General features: G+C 38.1%; 1 protein-coding gene across 1 annotated transcript in view; it reads right to left on the reverse strand.

The window, feature by feature from the left end:
• The window catches only part of ST3GAL3 (ST3 beta-galactoside alpha-2,3-sialyltransferase 3), a 3,995,325-nt gene that overhangs the window by 571,465 nt on the left and 3,410,034 nt on the right, over positions 1-13,826 (reverse strand). The window lies entirely within an intron of this gene.

Raw genomic sequence — 13,826 nt, forward strand, 5'->3', positions numbered from 1 at the left:
AGGTGGGTATAGGTGACAGAGTACAGTTGGGAACAGAGGGTGTACTGGTGTTAGCTGTGGAGAGGTCTGTTGTGAGCAAGTTGGTCTGGGGAAAGGTAGGAGTTACATTGGCTATAGTATCTATGAAACAGGAGTTGAAGGTTGCAGTAATTTCAATGGGTGTTTTATTTGGGTCTGGGCAAGGATTATTACTAGAGCCTGCGTTTAGTAAAGAGTTGATTTGCTTGTGTTGATTTTGTGATGTAAAGTAGTTTTTTTATTTTTTTTTTTTAGTACTAGATGCTTAACATGGTTTCCGAGCTGTCTGTATTGGGCGAAGTCAGATGGGTTTTTGTTTTTTTGCCAAATTTTCCATGATTTGTCACTGCGTTTCATGAGATCCTTAGTGGATCTTGTTAGCCAACTGGCATGCTTGGTCTTTACTCTCAAGTGGAGCGAGCTTGTTTAGTATGCTGAGGAAGGTTGAGTTGAAGAACTCAACTGCCTCATCAAGGGGAAGTGGTTTTAATGCATCCCAGCTGATGCTAAGCAACCTTTGGTTAAAGCTAGAAGGACAGAATAGGGATTCATCTCTGGTAACCCTGTACTGATGTTTATTAACTGTTGTGGTACATTCACATTGCATAAAGGCCGGTAAGTGGTCACTTATACTACTGGAGAGTGTACCAGCGGACGTGATCTTATTTGGGTTGGACACTAAAATCCAGTCTAGGATTTAGCCATTAGTATTAACTTTATTAGGCTTAGTTATGGTGTTAACTAGCTGGGTGAACTTATATAGATTGATATTGCAGTTAGAGTGGTGTGGGGATATGTCTAGCCAGTTGATATTTACGTCTCTTAGTATGATAGTCTCATTTTTTTATGTTAGTAGATGCCCAGCAAGGATTTCCTCAAGAACTGGGATGTTATTGCCTGGGGGATTATGGATGTGTGCGTGCATGTGTACATGTGTGCATTCTGTGATGGCTTTCAGGATTACTCACACCATTTTGTGCCAAGACAGGATCTGTTTTTCTTGCAACTCTGAACTAGATGAGCCAGGTTATCAAAGAAAGAATGAAAATATTAATTAAAGTATTGTGACTTTAATTTATGTTCAAGTGTAAATGTAGCAGTCATGCTTGCCAATGAGGATTCAAGTTCAACAGTAGATAAGGTTATGCAAGAGGTAATGCTCTTACTGTAAGCTACAGGCAAGCTTTAGAAGTAGCATTTCCAGATCAACTCAAAGAAACAATTAAGAACTAATAGAAGACAGACAACTTAGTGTACAGAACTTCATAGACCCCAACACAAGTTGTATATGTAGTCTAAATTAAGGAAATAGTTGCATGTCATCAAAATTCAAGAAGAACTTCTAGACACTATTAGATTTATGAAAAGCCATCCAACAAAGATGATCAATGCTGACGTCTTAAGACAAATCTGTTTCCAGGTGGTCTTTTTATAATGATTCCAATTTTTTTGAATGGCAATAGAGCAAATGATATCTGTTTGCTTGTCAGTTCTGCAAAGTGAATTTTGTCATTCATCCTGACTGAAAACTAGAAATTATCAATGATCCTGAGTATGAGATGTTGAAAGAAAATAATGCTGTATACATATATACTATATGGATCTATGAAACTGCACTGATGCAAATGCAAACTGATAAATACAGTTTACTGCAAAAAATGCAATATTAAATTCTGCTATGCCGAATTTCAGGCAGAAAGTCAACCAATATATATATACTTAACTGCAGTGTGACTACAACAATATCCATAAAGGAAATAGAAACACCATCTTCCAAAGCTCTGTTGCAGTGATAGAACATAGATGTAGAAGATACAGCCACTTCATCAAACATGATAAACATAACTGCATGAGACTTAACACTAATACAACACACTCTAGTACACTGAATGACATCTTCAACCAAATATGCTTGCCAGTGAAGTGTTTCTCCTCACAATTTTAAATTTATAGCTACACCTTTCAAAAACTCTTTAGTTGAATAATTATTCCTGTTGTTCAAAGCATATTTAAAGAATTCCTCCCAATGCTGCAGTTATCTCTTCCAGGGTGGCGGAGAAATACCAGCAATATTCTATTTCTCAACTCATTCAGACAATCCTGTTCAAGCATCAACATATACATAATGCAGGTTACATCCATTAAACATATATTTCTGCCTCTTCTGAGTTTGGGGTTTATGGCAGAGAAAGTTGATTTAATGTGAGCATAATCCACACAGTAGCAGGAAAGACAGAAGGAAGTATTGCAGTGATACTGTACTGTGTGGTAAATTCATGCAGTTTCCACAGCACAAACACATCCTCACAGTACATCAACAGATAACATCTGGCAGGTCTCTGCTCATAACATATTAAACCCAGCATATGCATCCTCTATAGGCAAAAATGCCAAGGATAACAATTTCTTGATGAATAACTGCACTTTTATGGATGATCTGTACAGGGATGGTAATATAGCAATAACCCACGCCTGGGTGTGGGTAATGCTAAATTTACCCACGGTTGGCGTGGTTTGGTCCCGAAGGCGAAGCCCGAGGGACCAAACAAAGCCAACCGTGGTTAAATTTAGCATTACCCACACCCAGAAGTGGGTTATTGCTATTATACCATGACATTATTTAAGAAAAGAAACTATTACTTTTCTTAAATAATGGCATAGTATAATGCCTGTTTACTGCCCTTCCGCAGATGTCTGGCATCCGCGGCAGTTCTGATGTACTGTCGGCCTGGGCAGTACATCAGAGTTGAGCAAAAGCAACGGAGAAAGCAAGATCTCCGTTGCTTGTGTTCATATGTTAAATGAGTTTAACATAGCGAGACAGTTTTAAAATAAGCAACGGACATCGCCGTTGCTTATTTTAAAACTGTCTCGCTATGTTAAACTCATTTAACATAGCGAAACACTAAAACAAAGCAACGGAGATCTTGCTTTCTCCGTTGCTTTTTTTTTAAAACCCTGTCTCACTATGTTAAATGGGTTTAACATAGCGAGACAGCTTTAAAATAAGCAACGGAGATCTCCGTTGCTTATTTTAAAGCTGTCTCGCTATGTTAAACCCATTTAACATAGCGAGACAGTGTTTTAAAGCGAGTTATACTAATGGAAAAAAGTCCGGGCAACCGGACCTTTTTCCATTAGTATAACTCGATTTACAACGGGCACGCTGGCCAATCAGCGTGCACGTTTTGGGGGGGGTCATGGTATAATATGGTAGTTCCAATAACTGAATATTTCTATTAATGTTTTTACAGAAATGGAAACAAAAACATACTTTACTTTTTGCACCAGAAATATTCCTCACATTTTTGTAGATGAACCAACAGAGAAAATACTAGTGGAACACATCTAGGGAAATCACAAAAAGTGACAAAGCCATAAATGCTCATAACCAATGGCAAACTGTACCTTTAGAAATCTCATAATGTTGAAATTCATAAGATTGAGACCATAACATTGAAAATTCAAAACACTGAAAAGCCAAAACAATGAAACTTCAGAATGTTGAAACTTAGCTTCATAACACTGACAACTACAACGCACATGTAAATAACATCCCCTTCACCTAGAAAAACACCTAACTAACAAATACACTTTCTACTACATTTCTGCAGGGGGGCAAGCCCCCCTGCACCCCCTGTAAATTAAATATACCAACTCCAAGATCGTACTACAGTGGAAAAAAGTTAATTTCCTAACCACACTGTATCGCGATCACCATACATTGAGGTTAGGAAATTAACGTAGTAGAAAGTGTGTTTGTAGTTAGGTGTTGTTATAGGTGGAGGGGATCTTATTTACATTTGCAATGTAGTTTTCAATGTTCTGAAGTTTCATTGTTTTGGGCTTTCAGTGTTTTGAAGTAGACCTCTATATATATATATATATATATATATATATATATATATATATATATATTTATACACAGACAGACAGACACACACACACACACACTGTGTATATATATATATATATATATATGTCTATATATATATATATATATATATATATATATATATATATATACATATATATATGTATATATATATATATATATATGTGCTTATGCATATGTATATGTATATATATATATATATATATATATATATATATATATATATACACATTATATATATATATATATATATATATACATTATATATATATATATATATATATATATATATATATGTGTGTGTGTGTGTGTGATTAATATATACGTGTGTGTTTGTATGCGTGTGTGATTTATATACATATATATATATATACACACACACCCATACACACACACAAGCTCACACCACGTATCAAGTAGCTCTTCAAGTCTTAGTTATATGAAACTGATTACCACTATTAGCAATGATTTTTTTGACTGCTGTAGGAAGCAAGCGCATACTTGTTTAAATTCTTCAAATATTTCTTACTGAAGACTGTTGCACGGATGTGTTTTTTTTTTATTTTCAACAGTATAAGCCTGAAATATCTCCAAGGAGAATTCTGAGCATCCCCATAATTCCTAGTCAATAGTAATATTTCAGTCTGCTGGTTAACTTTAAAAATGACCACCATTTGTTGTTTCTAGAGAATAAGGTAGGGAAGTGTTTTTCCCACAGTTACATTCTCAAGCCTTGGAGGCAGATGTTTCACTTTATTTTTATTGAAAACATTAGTTGATGCATTTGTAGACAGCTCCCCAACTAGTATACTTAACAGCCTGAGGAATCTATAATCAGACAGCTTCATAAGGAAAGAAATCTTTTTATAATGAGTCAGGTCAATAATTATGTCGACATTTGCCAAAAACAACTGCAAAACAGCAGTGTGACTCTTGGTTTCTTTGATGTGCCCACTGCACGGAACCCTTGTACTTTACAGTTACTAGAAACTCTGTGCATCAGACAGTGCAGTTAATGTGTCTATGAGATATAAATATTTCCAAATCTTTATTTTTCTCTTTTATACAACTCGTGTAGGAATCTTTTTGAACTAGTAGACACAGGTAACTTTTTTCATTACAGTATTTGTGACTTCAGCATTTTGTATACAACAACAGTTTGAAAATATGGCAATAGGTAAGTATAAATACATTGAGAAATATGTACTAGAGAAGACAAAGTAAATTAGCCTACATAAAATAACAGTGAAGAGTGCTGTAAATGGCAATGTTAAATACAGAAAAAAAATGACAAAAAAACTCAGGTGTATTAACAAATATAATGAAATTTTGAACTGTGTCAGAAAATAAATGAACACAATCTGAAAAAGTCACAATAACACAACATTTGAAAAATGTATCCATGAATAGGACAGATAATTTGGACAGAAATAAAAATTCAAACCAGAACAAGTGAATAAAATTGCATTCAAATAAAATTAATATGAAAGCAATAATGTAACGGTCAACAAGATCAAGCAACTAATCGGATGACAAAAACTGTGTTTAAATTCAGCTGACATTATCAAGTCACAGATCACTAATTACTTCCCAGTAAGCATTCTGACTCATCACTGTGGAAATCAGATAAACCAAAGCTGGGATTATGAAAAGGAGGAAACCCTGGGTGTCTTTCTTCAATACGGTCTCTGTCAAGAAGGTGATGCTCAGAAGGCAGTGGCGGCAGGGGTGGGGGGGGGGGGGGTGATGAAGAAGAAAATGAAGAGACTGAGCTCTGTGGCATAGCGAGAAAGTCCTGACTGTGCTGCAAGTGATCCAAGTTTGAATACTGGCTCAGATGTTTGCAGGAATTGGCAGGGAGGGATGTCAATGAGCAACCATTACTGGCTTGTCCATCTTGGGGGACAGGCATTTGTGGCACACCACAAGGGTGAACTATAGGGGACACTAAGTGTTACACCCCATACAGTTCAGGTCAAGCAAAACCTTTTCTTATATGTGCATAAGCACTGCAAAACAAGAGCAGATTGTAAGAGCCAATTAGAGGGGTTGCTCCACCAGGGGAGATGGTAAGACATCTTGATGGACCAACAAGATGGCCTGCTTTGTACCTCCAGACTACTGCTATAAGACAGACAGGTTGACTGGTATTCCTGACAGGAATTAATAGGTGTTAGGGCTTTTGCCTAGCCCCCATCTCTGAAGAATGAATATGGTAACAGGGTGAAGGTAGAGGAGCAAATGGGCAGGTCCTGCAGGGGAGGGAGACATAAAAAAAGAAGAAAATGAAGGTTAAACAGGAATGGTAGACATTTAAAATAATCATACTTTTAGGCTAGAAAAATAACATCCTTGAAGACAGTCTTGTGAAGGTGGCAATGATCCAGTGATCCTTATCATTGTACTTTAAGTAATTAGTTTTGTTTGAGGAAAAAGCAGAGGAAGTTAAAGTCATCAAAGAAGGAGCTCATCAGCCTGTGTTTCTCCAAATATCAGATCATCTGAAGGAGAGTTAGAAGACTGACTTATCATTATCTTTGACCGTCTCAGAGGCAAGTATCTTAGTCCCTTCAGATCCTCGGTCAGGACAGAATCTGAAGGAAATATTTGCCTTGCATTGACATAACAAGGTGTAGGCTAGCCTGATCTAACACAATGCCATAAGCATAACATAAGGGACAGGCACATACTGGGTAGCAGGTCCCCAAAGTGATATGCTGTAAAAGCCAGAGGCAGTGCTGGCAATTTATGGAACTGTGTAGAGCTATGTCCTCGCGCCAAATGGCTTTCTCAAAGTGCATCTTCACATATTACCACAATGCTATCCCAACAGACCGCCCAAAAACCCACATCCAATGAAACAGGGCTAAAGGCCTACCTGTTACAGATGGCAGAGAAAGGGCATCCTCACTTTCACAGTGAGTCAGCAAAGCAATGAAGGTGAGAGAAGATCCTCAGACCTGAGTTTTACTTCAGATAACTCATGGGGTCTCAAGGGCTTTGCTCTACATGACTCAGCCAGTAGATCTGATCATGGTAGAATGACACCAACTACTGAGACAATTGTTGAAGCCAATTATCTTGTCCTGGTATCTAGGCATCATTCTTGGTAAAGGCAAGATACCAGACCAGTGTATTTCTAACACATGCATAGCAAGTTCCATCATCTTCCTCTCTCTCTGCATGTCACTTTGGGTGCAGTCTCTGAGGTCATTCACTTGCACATGGGATACCACTAGGTCACAGTTATACTTTTCTGAAGGGACTTAGCAGATCTTGTGAAATTAAGTACTGGACAAGCAGATTACAGTCACTCTGTTCTTGCATAGTTCAGTGATGGGACAGTCTGTATGCCTAACTATAAAGTCTCCTATGACCAAGACATTTCCCTGCATGGCAGCAGACTTATTGGGCCAAACAGGCTTTGGTCTGCATTCCTGTTGATCCTTAGATGATTTGAGTGAAACTGTAGCATGTGTAAGTAGAAAATGAGTAGATGTTTCCTTGTGCGCTGAAGGCTGACATCTTTTTCAGTGTGTTCTAGGAGGTTTTGGCAAGGTTTTTTCCTTATAACCTCAACATAGGTTATGGGCTCAGTGGTGTGTTGTGTTTGATGCGATGTTATAGAGGTATGATACTTAGTGATGCTGGGCTTATGCGACAGATTTGTCTCCGTGTTTTTAGGTGGTAGAAGCACTGAGCAGTTGGCAAGCATAAGGCATTTGTTACATTGTCTTAGAACACCTAATGCAATCAGAATGGTCAAAGATGAGGTGAGAGCAGACTGTTTATCTATACCACCAGAGAGAGGAGGACTAAGGCTGTTTGCAATATGCAGGGGTTGGAGAAAGACTACTACAGAAGACTGTGAAGATTTATGGATGAAGTATTTATGGTGATACTCTGAAGTTAGGTTAGATAGTGGTTAATCCAGCAGTTCTAATTTAAAAGACAAAATTAGATTTGCTAGGATCAATAAATAACAGTGATTTGCTTATTGGTTACTACCTGGCTACTACTACTACTAGCACTGGTCTTTCCACAGCTGCACTTAGCTAAGAATCACTGGCCCTTGTTCCTTTTCTCAGCAAAACAGCAACACTAGAGGAGTACGATATGAAATACATTTGTTAGGTAGTATATTAGCTGCTTCCATTGGGTTAGAATAGTCAGTACTATTGTGCAGTATCTGTCTGATGTTAGTGCTTAACTTCCTAACAGTAAAAGAAAGATATGTAGCTATTTTTTGGTTTCAATAGGTATGCAGCTTTCATCTCCCAATGGCACCCTAAAGTCGTTTGCTACTTTGCTTAAATGTGCTCTTAGGGTGGATTGAATGAAATCTCTTTTAAGCATTAAATAATTTACTGCTCTTGTTACATACTTTATTTATCATAGAGATTTGTTTTTAAAATTTTCATTATATGTATATGTTCTGCTGAAGATGAGTGCCTTATTAATAAAACTATTTACGTAGAAGACAAAGATATATTTGGAGACTTTAACAATGGGGTCCACTAAGTGAAGAGTATTATAGAACTTATTTAGGTCTTTAGGTCACTTAGTAATAGAAGAAGGTTTTCTGATGCTTCCCTTATGACTTTGCCCATGGTCACTCTTGTCTTCAACCAGTTTGCCCATTGATTACAGCAGAATGGGAACTGGGTATTCCTGGGCTAAGTGAGATCTCAGTTTATGGTTCATTTGCTCCTGCATGGGAATATCTATCAGTCCTCCTTTCCCTGAAAAGAGTTGAGTGATTAATGAGTGGGGCAGCCTGTTAGTTTGAAAGGATGGCTTTCTCTCTTCCCCTATGAGCAACCCCTTCCCCCTTCATGGCTCCGCCAATCCCACAATCATTGTCTCCTGAACAGAAATGTACCTCCACATGTCAATTTCCCCTCAGCTGCATAGTGTGAATACACTAATGACAGCAAAGATTTGGCCACCTTGGAACTCCAGTGAATGAACACCTAGAGCTCTAATTAGTTATCACTCATGTGGTGAGTCAGAGACAAATCCCTCCAGACAGGATGGGTGATCCAGCTATAGTCACTCACTCCCATCCTCCCCAGCTAGCTCCAATAGACACTTGAGTTGCTAATCAAACTCAGATCACCTGCAGCATAGTCTGACCTTTCTCACTCTGCACCACTGAGCTATCTGAACAAGGTTTACTTTTGAAAATTCCTGAAAAGTAGACATCGGAGAAAGGGAGATCCCCCAATGAAGATAATACATATGGAGGTGTATAAGAAGAGACCATATTTGTAAGGACAAGATCAATGATATGTGGGATACTTGTCAGATGGTTAACTAATTCAACAAGGGAATTAACATTTATAAGGTCAAGGTAGCATTGGGCATACTGAACACTGGCAGTACAGGTCAGCCACTTTATAGATGGATAGTTGAAGTTCTCCAATATTATGGTGTTGGGATTAATGGGAAAGTTAGCTAAAACATGAAAATAGCTATTGTGTTCAGTAAAAGAGGGGAGACAGAAAAATGTTTTGCTGGACCTTAATAAAAGTCTTCATCATATATATATATTTTTTATAGTCAAATTCAGTAATAGGAATAGAATGACCATTGAAGGACCCTGCAGAAGATAATCTGGAATATGCTGATATTCTGTGAACCTCTGAATTTGAAAAAGAGGGGGGACAGAAAATGTTTTGCTGGACCTTAATAAAAGTCTTCATCATATATATATATATATATATATATATATATTATAGTCAAATTCAGTAATAGGAATAGAATGACCATTGAAGGACCCTGCAGAAGATGATCTGGAATATGCTGATAGTCTGTGAACCTCTGAATTTGAAAAAGAACACAGATGATCACTTTTACGTTTAACTTAAGATTTCTCTGGCATAATCTTCACAGAAACTTGAGACACAACAGAAAGAGAATGAGCAGAAAAATTTATTTTACTCTTGGCTTTTTTAAAAAATAGGATCTGGAAAGTCAGTTTGTCAGCTTTATCAACTTAATCAATTGTATGCTCTTTTTTTTTCAATGTCTCTATTTTTTGATCTGGCTGAATTATCCTTAAAAGTTATGGGCTCAGTCCTGTAGGTCAAAGTGATAAAACATGGAAGCACTGCTCTAGGTCAAAACTTCAATGGGAGTGAATACAGAGCCATCATTCAATTTATAGTACAACATATTTTCCTACCTTTAAGACCTGATGGTGTAAGTAATGTATAAATATCACATTCAATATGGAAAACGTTTTCACCAAAGCAAAATGTGCATAAAACATATTGGACAAAATTCTGTCCCCACATTTACAAATCTTAAATGCCATACTCTCCATCATAGCTGGCTTTAGGCACCAGTAAACCCTGTGGTCACTGAGGGCCCAAATCACAGAGATTATCTTATTTTGATATTTTGTTAAATGTTTGTCAGAACAACAAATGCTAGCACAGCAATATTGTGTACTAAATAAATTAGGTGGATAATGATAACTCTTAGGATACAGAATTTTAAGGATTGAAACTACTACTTTTCCTTTAAAATTACAAATCTCTGGTTGTAGTGTTTTGCCAAGCTGCAGGCTGACATAGTGCCCTTGACTTAGTTAAATCCTGCTGGTGGGCATTCTCTCCATTGAAACTAACATATCTTGCTTTAGGCATCTGCAAAGGTTGCAGCTGTAGGGGGCCCCACTAATTATCCTTGACTCCATGGGGACCATGCAAAAGCTGCTCTGCTGCTGCTGGTTGGGGGAAAATGATGGGGGGGAGATAATTCTATCTAATATTACATGTTTTATCTAAAACAGGGCTGTGGTGCTTACATGGGATTTTAAGAAGAGCAGATATTACTGATCTTCAAGGATAGTTTTCACACTCATACAGTTTTATAAATACTGACAGGACAACACATTCTATAACTCTCAAATTCTTTGCTTCAGAATCTGGGCAAAGCAAAAATTCACTTAAAAAGTTAACGTAATAACATGTTTTGCATCAACATGGACATTTTTGGTTAAATACTGGCCAAACAACTTGTGTGTGTTTTATCTGATTGTCTCAAGGCTTGCTAGTATAATTAAGATTCCCTGTTTGTTACCTCTGCAGTCATTGCTTGAATCTGAGTTCTGACTGAGAGTGCTACTGAAACAACTCAAGATATAAATTGATAAGAATATTTTTTGGCACTTCCTTCCAAAGGTCTACAGTATTCTAATTGCTTTTGCTTGATTGATTTAAGATCATATTTGCTGGCTTTTGGTCTGTGTTGAAAGTGTTATTTTTCTGAGTTGATTTTCCCACCCTGCCCTCTCTATTGGTGTTTTCGTTTTATACTTGGTGGCTTTGCAATTGCCCACCCCTACTGTATATTTGATTTGTGACACTCCTCCCAGTCTAGTGTCTTTAGCTCATTCTACCTAATACAGAGAGAGAGAAAAAAGTTTTTTCACTTTATTCATCTGCTTCCTGTGTTTGCATTTCTTCCCACTTTATTACTTATTTTGCTTTTGCTGCCTGTTCTTAAAAGTACTTAATAGCATTTATTCTGCTGCATTTATTACTGCTTGTTAGTAGCCGATTAAATTGTAACTGTTATTCTAAGCCTTTGGATTACGCACTTGGGCTTTTAGTCCAGTTGTTTTACATTGGGAAGGTTTGTGGTCTGCACTGTTGTGGCAGGACAGGAAGCTTACATCCTTCTGAGTTGGGAGTTGCTGATTGAAGGCTTAGTGTCTGTTCTAAAGTGTATTAGTTCTGATTTAAGCACTTGGGCTTTGGGCCATTTTTTTTACATTAAGAAGGTGTGGTCTGCACTCTTGTTGGACGCTGGATTCTGCCCTTCTGAGCTTGGATTTCTGGTCACAGGCTTATTGTGCCTGCTTATTTGAACTGTTTCTTTCTGAAAATGGTGCGCCTTGTTGCTGCAGCATAGACCAGATTCAGGCCTGCTGAATCTAGCTTTGTTTGTATAACTTGAGCACTGACCCAGGCCATCTTTTTTTGGAGAAGGTTCCCCTGCACCCTAGCAGCAGGAGTGTGCAGTTAGAACTTGTCTGTTTGAAGACTGCTGGAGCAGGGCTCAGTTTTGAGCTTTTTTTCTGGTTAATTGGGTAACTTGTTTAAATCAGTTGTTCGTTTTCTATTGTTTTATATATATATATATATATATATATATATATATATATATATATATATATATATATATATATAAATTGCATTCTATTCATCTGCTTTTACTGTATTTGTGTTTCTTCCTACTTTATTACTAGTGGCATTGACTACAACTATGATCTGAGATATATAACAATAAGTATCCTCTTCTGTGCATTTAAAGAGTTTTTTTATTGTGTGCTTTATTTTCTGAAAAAAAAAATATATATATATTTGTTTCTCACCTTTCTAAGCTGGTATAGTCCAGTTTTTACAGCATTTGCCCGGTTTTTCACACCAGGCAGCGCCGGTTAGCTAGGGTATAAATATTCCCGACTCCACAAAGTCTCCTCTTCAATTTTTCCCTTGTAACTAGCCAAACTTTCAACTTAAGCACTCAAGCAATTCATTTCTCAGCCCAGTATTTGCTCAAAACTCATAGCACGCACTTATAAACCCTAGCACTAGACCCTTCTATACTGTACAGAAAGACAATGCTCTCTATTCAACCTTACCAGCCATTAAGTAAAACAGTTCACTGTACCTATCCAGGCATGTCCAAAGCACAGTTTCAGGCGTGCTCTCCAGTTCAACTGGTGAATCTGGGCATTTTAAGGCAATGTTACAACTGCCTCATGTACAGAGACAACCCTCTCCTCCTACCACCAAACACTAATACATGTGAGAGATGCAATTATACAGCCAAACTGGAGGCTAAGCTCTCTCAACCCAAGGCTGGATCAGACAGTCAAGAGGAGAAGGGAAATACTTGCATCACACCACCAGTCTCACATAGACCCATTAAACCAGCACTGGCAAAAAACACAGATAAATACACAAAAACATACTCGAAGGCTCTAAATAAAAATCTGCAAAAGCAACAGAGACCTCCAAAGCAGACATCCAAGCAACCTCCACCTCCCAACACAATCATGAAACACATACTTCAGAAAACCAGTGTGCCATGCAATCACAGCCCTTAAGGCAAAATAACATACCCAACATACCAGTAATAGGTGACTCTATAGTCAGGCACACTGACGTCCCACTCACTAGGCTGAATAAGGAGAAGGTTACTGTTAGCTGCCTGTCAGGTGCCAGGATCCACCACATAACACAAGCACTAAGGTCACTCCAGAACAAGTACAAATATGACTCTGTCATTGTCCATGTTGGTGTGAATGACCTGAGCCGTACTTCCCTGGACTACATGAAAAGAGACATGGAAGAGCTCTCTGATCTTGTAGCCCAGGCTGGTATGACCCTGACCCTGAGTAGCATTCTGCCCTCACCAAGAATGATACCACAGTATAAAGAAAAATTTATCAATTTCAACAATTGGCTAAGTTTCTGGTGTCATTCAAAGGGGATCCAGTGTCTGTCTGCCTGGGATGACATGCTCAACAAGCCACGCTGCTTCGCTAGAGACGGCTTGCACCTGTCACCCTTTGGCTTTCGAATACTGGCCAAGGGTCTTGCCACCCCCATAGTGCCTTTTTTAGGCAAGGCTCAAAAGACAAATCCACCGCCATAAATAGCACAAGTAACAAAAAACTGGGGGTGATGCTACTCAATGCCAGAAGTCTAAACCTCAAAATGCATACACTCGAGGCACTCCTCAGTATGGAGAAAATCGATATATGTGCAGTAACAGAAACCTGGTTTAAGGCTCCAGAGAGCACCCCAGCACTACCAGGCTACAACACATACCACACATTTCGGCCACAGAACCCGGACCGAAATACAAAAGGCAGGGGTGTATCCATATTAAT

The sequence above is a fragment of the Protopterus annectens genome, chromosome 10.part0, assembly GCF_019279795.1.
Source record: "Protopterus annectens isolate FY-2018-M chromosome 10.part0, PAN1.0, whole genome shotgun sequence".
Taxonomy (NCBI): Eukaryota; Metazoa; Chordata; order Ceratodontiformes; family Protopteridae; genus Protopterus; species Protopterus annectens.